This window comes from Loxodonta africana, chromosome 3, assembly GCF_030014295.1.
Source record: "Loxodonta africana isolate mLoxAfr1 chromosome 3, mLoxAfr1.hap2, whole genome shotgun sequence".
Taxonomy (NCBI): Eukaryota; Metazoa; Chordata; class Mammalia; order Proboscidea; family Elephantidae; genus Loxodonta; species Loxodonta africana.
This window is the reverse complement of record NC_087344.1, coordinates 151,516,020-151,527,058: the sequence shown is the minus strand read 5'-3', so window position 1 is coordinate 151,527,058 and position 11,039 is coordinate 151,516,020. Positions and strand designations below refer to the sequence as shown.

The window sequence follows — 11,039 nt, the reverse complement described above, 5'->3', positions numbered from 1 at the left end:
AAAACGGTTATGACCACATCATCTCAACAGTGGAAGGTGCTTGTTAGGCTGAGTGAGAGGCATTTCACCTTTTGCCCGGATGTGGGGCGCACTCAAGGTTTCCCTTAGACCTGGCTCCAGGTATGCACGCTGTCGGGGTTCCTTCCCTTCTGACCTCTAGCTGTAAGGCCCGCTGCCTTCTAGTTCTAGGCGCAGATGGGGAGCGATGCCCGTGCGGGAATGAACTGCAAACCAAACGAAGCGCGCCAGTGAGTGACAAAATTAGCGCCAGACACTGCCGTGACTCGGATTCGAACCGAGGTTGCTGCGGCCACAACGCAGAGTACTAACCACTATACGATCACGGCGCACCACAAACCCGTCAGCGCTCACTGGTCTTTAAACTTTATTGACATAAAAACATTCACACTGTTTTGTTCTTGAACAGCCACAGGTGCTCTGCTTTTCTCTCACTTCTTGCCATCTCTCAGCTCCTCCCTCCGCATTGTGCTGCAGGACAGAAACCTTTCTCTCCTCCCCAGCACCTGGCCCGAGTCTCTGCACCTGCCTCCTGGAGGTCTTGTTCTCGCCCACGCCTCCCTGCTTTCCTTCGCCCCTCTTCACCGCTCCCCTTTCCGCACTTATTTTCCGCGCTCGGGCCCAACTACCGCAAACGAGGCGAGTGGGGGGCTTCCATGGTGTGGGCGGGCGGGCGAAGGCGGAGCAGCAGTGTCTTGGACCCTATTGGGGTCAGGCAGGGGTTGCAGACCCGGGGTCTCCGGGGGTCGCAGGCATCTGAGGCGGAGGAGGAGCAAGGAGGGGCGAAGGCCATTCGGCTGCCCTCCTAGCTTCAGACTCACCCAACGCACTGATTTTAACGCGATCAACAACACCATTTGTCACCCCAACCTGCCGGATTTTCCGAGGGTTTGTGCAGGTCGTACTGCAGAAGGCCGCTGGCACCGTCCGGTGGTGCAAAGGCGTTCACTCCTTGTACAAACAAGTGGGGTCACCTGTGGTCTCTGTGGCGCAATCGGTTAGCGCGTTCGGCTGTTAACCGAAAGGTTGGTGGTTCGAGCCCACCCAGAGACGGTCCCCAGGTTTTTGCACGTGTTAAGATATTCCCAGAGTTTCTGCTCCATAAATCTTACTAGGGAAAGGCAGAGAGAAATGGTAGTCACCCTTCTATCCTCTTCGCTTGGAAACTGAGAACTCGGAAATGACTGAAAGAATCATGGGAGTTGTTTTTGACTAAGAAGTTTTTTTCCCCCCATATTATTTATTTGTAGTGTTATTTATTTAAGCCCCGGTGGAGTAGTGGTTGGAATCCCTGGTGACGTCGTGGTTAAGTGCTACGGCTGCTAACAAAAGAGTCGGCAGTTCGAATCCGCCAGGTGCGCCTTGGAAACTCTATGGGGCAGCTCTCCTCTGCCCTATAGGGTCGCTATGAGTCGGAATCGACTTGACGGCCCCGGGTTTTTGGTTTGGGTTGGTGTAGTGGGCTGCTAACCAGAAGGTCAGCAGTTTGAATCCAGCAGGCGCTCCTTGGAAACCCTGTGGGGCAGTTCTGTGTCCTATAGGTTCGCTATGAGTCCGAATCGACTCGACAGCAACGGGTTTGGGTTTAGCATTATTTATTTAACCCTCGCCATATACTTTGGAAATTAAGTTGGTTCTATGGTTTTATAATTACAAAAGAAGTTGTAATCACCATTAGTTATCTAGCTATCTATTTATAATCCCTCGTTCTGTTTCTTTAGCAACCCTCACTCACTAAGACTCCCATTAATTTGAGAAATCCCAGGTCAACGGCAGTGGTTCCCACTATCCTTCATAAAATCGCCACCACAGAATGCTTTGAGGATGCAAGGACAGGTCCCTTAAATGTATTTCTCACATACTTGTTAAAGGTAATGTCTTCCTGACCGTACCTGGGGCTGTAGATATGGGTGAATGAACATGTCTTACGTGATAAATTTCCTGTAGCTTTCTGATCCCCCTAAGGCTTTCGGTATTTTCCTCTACAATAAATGCATCAAAGACGCTCTGGCATTTCAAGTTCATTTACTGTAGGCCACCTTTGGGTGCAAGTTTTCAGTCAACTGCTTCAAGTGAACAATTTAGAATTGCTGGCAGCTGCTCAAAACACAGTGGCTCCAGAATTTCTATCTAGTGCACCTATGTCAATAAGGAAACCTAGCCGTATCCAACATTATGTTCCTTCCGCCCTGCTTCTACCCTCTTAGGATCCATTTCCATAGATACACCCCAGGATTTAGGTTCATATAAAGTGGCATCAATCTTGCAGTACTTCTGGTTGTATTGCACCTTCCTATGGGTCATCACAGTTTGTGCATTTCCCTCTGGGACTTACTGGGACTCGAGTCTGATTCTAGATCTAAAGCAATGAGAAAAAGTAGCACTCCGCTTTGAGGAGTAGAGACCAACTGTTTCCGCCCGGTTTCGAACCGGGGACCTTTCGCGTGTGAGGCGAACGTGATAACCACTACACTACAGAAACACCCGGGGAAACTCTCTGCTGCTCTTCTTTAACTTTTGCGGCTTTCAGTGGACGAAATTCAATCCCAGTTCGAAATTCCACTGCCAGCAGCAAAGTCCTGGAAAGGGCCTCAGTAAGCACCAAGCGAACCAAGGCTCACTGCATTTGCCTTGACTGGTCATTTCCCTCAAGGCTTAGCTTTAATGCCTCTTTGTTATCTCTTTCTCTTGTTCCTGCCACTTTCGTTTGCTTTTGGTGTGAGAACTCAAAGCAAACGTGTGGGGCCCCACTGTCCTTGTTTCGAGGGTAGGCGAGGAACCCTAAGCCAGGGAATATCGGGAGGCTCAGTCTCCTTTGCCCGAAGGGGTCGCTCGGTGCTTCCTGAGGCCCTTTTCTTTTTCAGTGTCAGCCGGTGGAGAAGGTTCAGGTGATAGAAGAGAACAAAGAGAACCTTTAGAACTCTCAGGAACTAAAACTAACATAAAGCATGTCTCGTTTGGTGCCCCGCCTCTCAAGAACCAGATGAGAATTGTGTCCTGGTCTGCCATCTGATTTAGAGCAGAGAAATGAGGTCTGGCTCAAGATGCTGAGTAATTGGAAGTCTTCTTGCAATGTTTTTCTCCCCCCCCCCCCCTTTTTCTCCTTACAAGGCTTTTGGCGAACACTTGTCTATCCGCAAAAGAAATCCTGTTTCCGCCCGGTTTCTAAACAGGGACTTTTCGCGCATTAGGCGAAGGTGATAAGCACTGCACTACGGGAACCAGGCGAGTGAGCTAACCTAAGAATTTGCCCATGAAAATTGTACGACCTGCAGTTTTCAAGTACCTTGGCTTCCAGCACAGAATATTCAACTACGTTTGAAATTCGACTGCCAGCAGCAAAGTGCTGGAGAAAGCCCTCGGGAAAAGCACCAACAATCCCTCAGGCAAAGGAGTCTGCGGCTTCAGTTAGGACATAATGTAGTTTTCTGCGCCTATCCGTTAAGCTAGGACTTGGAGGAGGGCCCTGCCCCGAGAGCTTCGAGATCCCGCAGCTCATTAGAGTTTCCATTTTCAGAACTAAGCTCTCTGGCTCTCCAGCTCCCCACAGCCCAGGAGCTGTGAAGGCTCTCGCCCCGGGGCTTCGGACCAGCGCCTCGGTGGCCCCTTTAATGGCGCTGGTTCCATGAAAAGATGTGCAATGTTATTCATCCCCCCACTTGCTGGTAGTTGCCATGGAGTTGGTTAGGACTCACGGCGACCACGTGAGTGCAGTGGGGAACTGCCCCATAGGGTTTCAAGGCTGTAATTTGGTGCTGCCGTGGTTAAAGCGCTTGACTGCTAACTGAAAGGTCAGCAATTCGAATCCAGGAGCCGCTGTGCGGGAGAAAGATGTGGCAGCTTGCTTCTGTAAAGATCTCAGCCTTGGAAACCCTATGGGACAGTTCTACTCTGTCCTATAGGGTCGCTATGAGTCAGAATCAACTGGATGGCAACGAAGCGCCTCTGCGTGGGTTCCAAACACAAACCTTTCAGTTAATAGCCGAGTGCTCAACCGTTTGGCAGAAAACCGGAAAACAAGCATTGCTGAGGATGTGGAAAATTGGAACCCGCACCCATTGCTGAAGGGATTGTAAAATGGTACAGCCTCTGGAAATACGTTTGGCAGTTCCTCAAGAGTTAACCATAGAATTCCCAGATGACCCAACACCTCCACTACTAGGCATAGGCATATGCCCCCCAAAATTGAAAGCAAGAATGCAAACAGATATTTGTACACCAGTGTTCACTGTAGCATTATTCACATTATCCAAAAGGTGTAAACAACCCAAGTGTCCATCAGCAGATGAATGGATGAACAAAATGTGGCATATCCATACAATGGAATATTATTCAGCCATAAACAGGAAGTTGTGATACATGCTAAGACATGGAAGAACCTAGAAAAATTATGCTGTATGAAAGAAGCCAGATACAAAAGGACAAATATTATATGATCCCACTTACTTGGAATCTCTAAAATAGCAAATGCGTAGAGAACAAAGTTTATTAGTGGTTACCAGGGGCGGGTGGGAGGGAAAAAGGCAGGAAAAATTGCTTAAGGGGCACTGAATTTCTGTTAAGGATGTGGAAAAAGTCTGGAAACGGATAGTGGTGATGGTTCCGCAACATGGTGAACGTAATTACTGTCACTGAACTGTGCGCATAAAGTGGTTGAAATAGCAAGCGTTTTGTTATCTATTTTATCACACAGGCACACACGCAAAATGATCCACACGTCCGGGCCACCCAGGAACACCGGAAGCCTCCCTCCAGGCCCTACCCTGCACTTTCCCTGGGGCCTGACCTGCACTCTTTCCTCAGAAGCCCTTTTGCCTCAGCTCCTCCCGTCTGTCCCCTCTCTGACACTTGTGGCGTCTCTTGTTCTGTGCCACTCAATTTCAGTCCACTACTTTAATCACACCTTCATGTTTTAGCTGTACCTTAGCAAAGGCTGAAACATGGGTCTTAGGGCACTTGGCTCTTTGAAAATATCTAACAAGCAACACAGGCCAAGCCAGCCTTGAAGACCTGCACTGGATTCTTTACAGAGGCAGAGGAAAGCGGGCTACTGGAGAACCACAAACTCACGGCGTGCGCCCCCGCATATCGCACGCCTGGGTAGGGCCCAGTTCAAGAAACGGAAAAAAAAGCGCTTTTGAAGATTCTCTGCAGACAGAACCCGAAGGGAGTTGGTTTCTTGACCTCGAGAGGCCAGTCGAGCAAGGGGTCTCAGGCATGTCCCCAACTTCCCAAGACAGGGCAGGAACAGGCTGATTTTGAGGGACAGAGCCAAATAAAAGGGGCAAAGGCAGCCCAACCCCAGGCCTTGCAATTAAGGGTCTCGAACCCTAAGGTCTGAGCAAGCGGAGGGCCACGCCTTAAACTGATCTCCCGCCTTTATCAGGAGAGCCCTTCGTCTAAATTCATCGCTCAGGAAAGGGAGGAACTGTATAGACCAACGTCCACATTTGACGGACAAAAAACCAAAAGGTCTACTGCGGTCGAGTCTATTCGGACTCACAGCGAGCGCGGTAGAACAGCCCCAAACGGTTTCCAAAGAGCGGCTGGTGGAGTCCAACTACGGACTCTACATAGCAGCCTGAGCTCTCAATCACTGTACCACCGTGGAGAACACGAAAATTCCCTAATAATTAGATGTGGGGTGTGAGGAAAAGACCGGCGCCAAGGACAGCTCGCACTTTTTGCCTGAGCATATGGAAGGGTGGAGTTGCCATCAACAAAGATGGGAAAAAAGGCAGGGGCAGCAGAATTTCGGGGGCAAATCCGGAGTTCAATAAGGGGTCCCGGGGCCCTGGTTCAAAGAGTTATTCATCCAGGCTGTCTCCGTTTCTGTATGCATCTGAACCCTTTTTGATGTTGGAGTTCTTGGGCGCTCATGCTCGGCCCTCTTCCCATCCTGGGCACCTCCTCCCTGCAGGCTCGTGCCCTCCGCTGGACCCCAGCCACCGTCTCTTCACACGCTGCCGCCGCACAAAGGCGCACCTCTATGTCAGGTCTGAAGTGCGGCGGCGAGGAAGAGCCAGTTCACTCCGAAACTTGCGGAGACCTGACAGCCCTCGGCGTGCTGCAGGCTGACGGGCGTTTTCGAGAAGACAGGAGGAAAGGGCCTTGGGGGACGATCGCAGGAGTAGAGGGTAGGCGTCCTGGCTTCCCGAGTTTGGTGAGAAGAGATGTACTATCTGCAGGCGGGGGATTACACCAGCCCCAGCAGGTCCCTGGTGGTCTAGTGGCTAGGATTCGGCGCTTTCACCGCCGCGACACGGGTTCGATTCCCGGCCAGGGAAAGCTGTTTTGCGCCCTCTCTCCTCCGCCTGTTTGATGCAGAAGAGTCCCAGAATTGCCCAGGCTTGGAGAGGTGAGAGGCGATGAGCAACTGTTCAGCGGCTTGGGGCTCCCAACAGCTGTACCTTGCCCTTGGCCACCAGGAACCTTCACCGCTCCTGTGGTCCTCATCTTGGAAACCTAACCTTTCGCTCTCAGAATGTTCATCTCCAGAGAACAAAGTAGAACCTGTGACAAGAGCTCCAAATCTCCTTTTTCAAAACAATTGCAAACATAAAGTTGAAAGAGTAGTGACTTTATGCTTCACGCACTTACCAATGAACATTTTCCACATTAGCTTTGTCCATCTCTCCATATGTATGTATTTTCTACCCCATTTCAAAGTAACTTGCAGATATCTCAGGATCCTTTGGTTACTCCTTTCCTTTGGCAATACCCCTCTAAACCAGCCTCTTGGGGACTTCTCCTCTTTATCCTCTCAAAGAGGTCCCTCTTGCTCCTTGAGCATAAACTCTCAGGTGTGACCTGGAGCCCCTCCAGGAATTACAAAGACTCCAATCACTGGGAAAATCTCAGGTGTTTAGAGATTCTCTCTCAGAAACCAGGGAAAAAGTCCAAATCCTTTGAGTAAAAATTAATTGTACACTCCACAGACATGTTCATTCGCCCCTACTTTTATCCCCTGGAAAGGTCAGAAGACACTACCTTCAACAAGGCTGTGAGAAATAGATCCTACAGAACTGTTTTCACATCCTCAGAGAACTCTATGGTGGTCATTTGATGAAAGACAGTGGGAACTGCTACCATGGAACTGGGATCATTGAAATGAATGGGGATGATGGGAAGATGGGATTGGAAGGGTCAAGTCACAACATTTAACCTTAAAGGACAAGGTGACCTCAGTTACTACGTTGAGTACAGAGCTGAAGCAGTAATCAGAATGGTCTGTCCCTCAAAGCTCTTTGGCATTAACTCCTTGGTCGGTGTCTCTAGAAATGCAATAGATGGGCAACCTATTAACGTCTTACTTGATTTGCATAAGCAGAAACACACTAAGTCTGGTGAACGTAGTCTGACTTGAATCACAGCAATAGACAGTGACAGACCCTCAACAAATTCACAAGCACAGAGCTCTTTGAATGAAAGAGAGGTAGATCCCCTCAAGGAAGAACCTGTTTATACAGTCAAAAATCAATTCTCTTAGGGTTTTACCGAAATGGCGTATTCCCACCAAAGTTATCTGAGTAGGATGACCTCTTAGTAAATATTATTTTATAGCAGAATATTTGGAATTTACACCATAACAGTATAAGTACTTAGGTGTGTTATTAGTTCATTTTCATAAGCAAAAAATATTTTAGAAGGGTTGTCATCAGGGTTGATCATCAGTGAAACTAGAGTGAGGCAAGTTTAGAATGTGAACATCTATTTGACTTTGACTATCATGAGATTTACCTTTCCCAGGAAGGAAAAGTAGATTAATGTGTATTGAAACAGGACTTAACATTTTTAGAGGAGTAGATAAAATTATTTATAGGTTGTTTTAGTTACCAATTGGGAAAATTCTTAAGGTAATCACTGGGTTGGTAATGTGTGGTGGTTAAGGTTGTGTGTCAACTTGGCTGGGCCATGATTCTCAGTGGTTTGGCATTCATGTAATGATGTAATCTGGCAGTTATATAGTGATGTAGTCATCCTGCATGATGTGATCTGACATGATAAGCCAATCAGTGGTAAGGGGATTTTCTTCAGAGGTGTGGCCTGCATCCAATATATGTATAGATGTTTTGCCAAACCTTGCTTGCTTGCTCTGGATCCTGCATCTAGCTGGTCACCGTCTGACATCCAGTTCTTGGGACTTTAGGTAGCAGCCTGCCACCTTACCTGCCAGTCTTGGGTTCATGAGCCCTTGCAGGTACATGAGATGGGAGAAGCCTCCAGCCTGATGTCTGACCCATGGACTTGGGACTTGCTACCCCGTACAACCATGTGAGCAATTTCCTTGAGATAAAGTTCTCTCTTTATACCCATATATAGCTATATATATATATATATATACATATATATATATATACATATATATATATACACACACACAGTTATGTATGCATACACTCACACACACACCCCCATACACATGCTTCACTGGTTTTGCTTCTCTCGAGTATCCGGCCTGAGACATTTGGTACTGAGAGTGGCTCCAGAGGAACAGAATCATAAGGATGAGTTTTCTAAATTGGTCCTCAAGACTGGCTAGTCCTAAAAGTACTGACAACTCTACCTCCAGTAGTAAACAGGTTGCTGCTAATCCATGGCATGAGGTGGCAATTTTAATATGCCAAATATCAACAGAAAGAGATCATGTATTGGTGAGAAGCGAGGCTCTGGGTGATCACACGTTTCAAAAATTTCCACAGTTTTGTCAGAATGAGAAGTACAGAAGCTGGTTGGTTGGTCCTCCTTTCATTAGACGAAGTGATAAGAGAGAGGAGCTCAGGGCTTCAGAGTTACAGTTCAAGCGCCACATAAAACACCTCAAAGTTGCAACTTGCTTCCTGAAAGAAAGCCTTATTTCTTATAGTAACAGAGCTGATATTGCCGAAAATCTAACACAGAATCTTATTGTAAGAGTGGCTGAATTACAATGCCAAATGAATTCTCAACTTTGAATGGTGTCTGAAGTTAAAGTGAGGGCATTGATTGAGAAGAAATGGAACCCTATAGGACAGAACAGAAGTGGCGCATAAAGTTTCCAGGGAGTGCCTGGTGGATTTGAACTGTGGGCCTGTTTTGTGAGGAGACTTAGCACTTCAGCACTATGCCACCACACTTTGCATATTAGGTATGGGAGATAGGAAATAACGTCGAAGGTAGGTTTTTTTTTTCCCCCCCTTAATTGTGAAATATAAGAAAAGTATACAGGTTTCTGCTTTGAGCCATGTTGTTGTTAGAGAAAATGGTATTTACTGTTCTAACTTAAACCACTAGAAGACAAGACAAAATATGTGAAATAGCTCTTTGGAGGCACTGTACCACAGGAAGTATATGACAGAGCTCAGACTAAGGCAGTAACAGTGTATGTTTCCACCAGGCTGAATGGAAAGAGCATCTAACACATGTGGCAGGAAGGAGAGTCTTCAGAAGGGGTAATGCCTTAATACCCTGTCCACATTAGCCTAGAATATTCTGAACTTGCCCCAACAAAGCTTAAAAGCAAGCCTGGAAAGAATGAAATTGTTTGCAAGTCACTTCACGGCATCCCAGAGCAAAGTCCTAAAATATTTAAAGGAGTATATGAAGAAAAACTTTTGAGTAACCCTGATGTAGGAAAACACGATCCATAAGCATGAGAAAAATCAAATAACAGAAATAACAGATGACAGAATCAGTAGACAAGATATTAAAACAGCTATTATAAACACACTGTATAGGTTCAGAAAAATGGAGGAAAGCACGAGCTTCATGAGGAGAGAAATAAAAAATAGAGATTCAAATAAGTCCTGTTGGACTTCCTGGCAGCCTTTGTGACAGACTCCATCTTGGTTCCAGCAAGCTCTGTGAGGAAGTCCATCTTGAATTCTAACTTCCTGTGCATTTGATTTTCATAATCCCTCCCCTTCTCCTGGAAATCTCAACCCATCTAACGAATAAAGATAATGCCTTCTCCCCTCCCCCAAAAAACTTTTATAAGCCCCAGGGAATCCTTTCTTCATTGAGAGACTGGAGGCTAGCTAGGTAGAAATCCCTCTCCCTCTCTCCTTCCGGAGCCTTTTACTTTCTTTCTGTCCCTAATAAACCTTTGCTCATGTGGAACCTCTGAGCCTCTCCCGGTCATTCCTGGTCACACAGAGCTTAGTCCTGAGCTGGGAAGCCTTGCCCTGTAACAATTTCTACAGATGACACAAACCCCAGAACCTTTAAAGAGTGATATATATGACTACATCAAAATTTCAATTCAAATACAAATGATGAACTTTAAAAACATTCTACATAACAACGAAATTATTTTTCTTTTCATTGTTGCTGTTGTTAGGTGCCACTGAGTCGGTTCTGACTCATAGCAACCCTACTTAAAACAGAATGAAACACTGCCCGGTTCTGTGCCATCTTCACAATCGTTACGCTTGTGCCCATTGTTGTAGCCACTGTGTTAATCTGTCCTGTTGAGGGTCTTCCTCTTTTTCGATGACCTTTTTTTAGTATGTATTTTTATCAAAGTAATATACGCCCAAAAGTTTGTTATGAAAAACTGAAGTCCCCTGATCCCTTTCTACATTCCCTGTTCTCCCGAGAAAACCACTTTCAACCCATATAACCAATTATCTGGCTATTTCTTTCTTTAAAGAAACATTGTTACGCCTTGATTTTCCAGTCTACCCCCTGCAGACAGCCTGCAAGGTGAAAAAATGAGGGCATCTAAGTTGGTGCCTGCATCAACTGCTAGTCAACACCAAGGGAGCCACCAAGGCGCTTCACTTGACTTCCACTCAGTTGCCCACCGATTTAATCCACCTCACCTCTCCACACTGTGAAAGGAAACTTTGCAAGAACAAATGCCAGGCAAGCTGCTTTGAGGTTTATCGGTGGGACCGGGTTTGGGTTTTCGGGTGGGTCAGGAAGGGATGGGATCGCTCCTGAGTGAGGAGCGTGGTGGTCCACACCCAGCAACTGAAACTGCTGCTGTGAACGCCCAGTTCCTCTGCCTTCCCCTCCCTACTTTCTCATTTTTTTCTTTC

At 46.9% G+C, this 11,039-nt stretch overlaps 4 non-coding genes across 4 annotated transcripts; 2 read left to right on the top strand and 2 right to left on the bottom strand.

Moving 5' to 3' along the window:
* Positions 1-275: 275 nt before the first annotated feature.
* TRNAH-GUG (transfer RNA histidin (anticodon GUG)) lies at positions 276-347 on the bottom strand. Its single transcript has one exon. It is a non-coding gene; the product is annotated as a tRNA-His (tRNA).
* Positions 348-997: 650 nt separating this feature from the next.
* On the top strand, positions 998-1,071 carry TRNAN-GUU (transfer RNA asparagine (anticodon GUU)). Its single transcript has one exon. It is a non-coding gene; the product is annotated as a tRNA-Asn (tRNA).
* Positions 1,072-2,427: 1,356 nt separating this feature from the next.
* On the bottom strand, positions 2,428-2,500 carry TRNAV-CAC (transfer RNA valine (anticodon CAC)). Its single transcript has one exon. It is a non-coding gene; the product is annotated as a tRNA-Val (tRNA).
* Positions 2,501-6,233: 3,733 nt separating this feature from the next.
* On the top strand, positions 6,234-6,305 carry TRNAE-UUC (transfer RNA glutamic acid (anticodon UUC)). Its single transcript has one exon. It is a non-coding gene; the product is annotated as a tRNA-Glu (tRNA).
* The last annotated feature ends 4,734 nt before the right edge of the window (positions 6,306-11,039 follow it).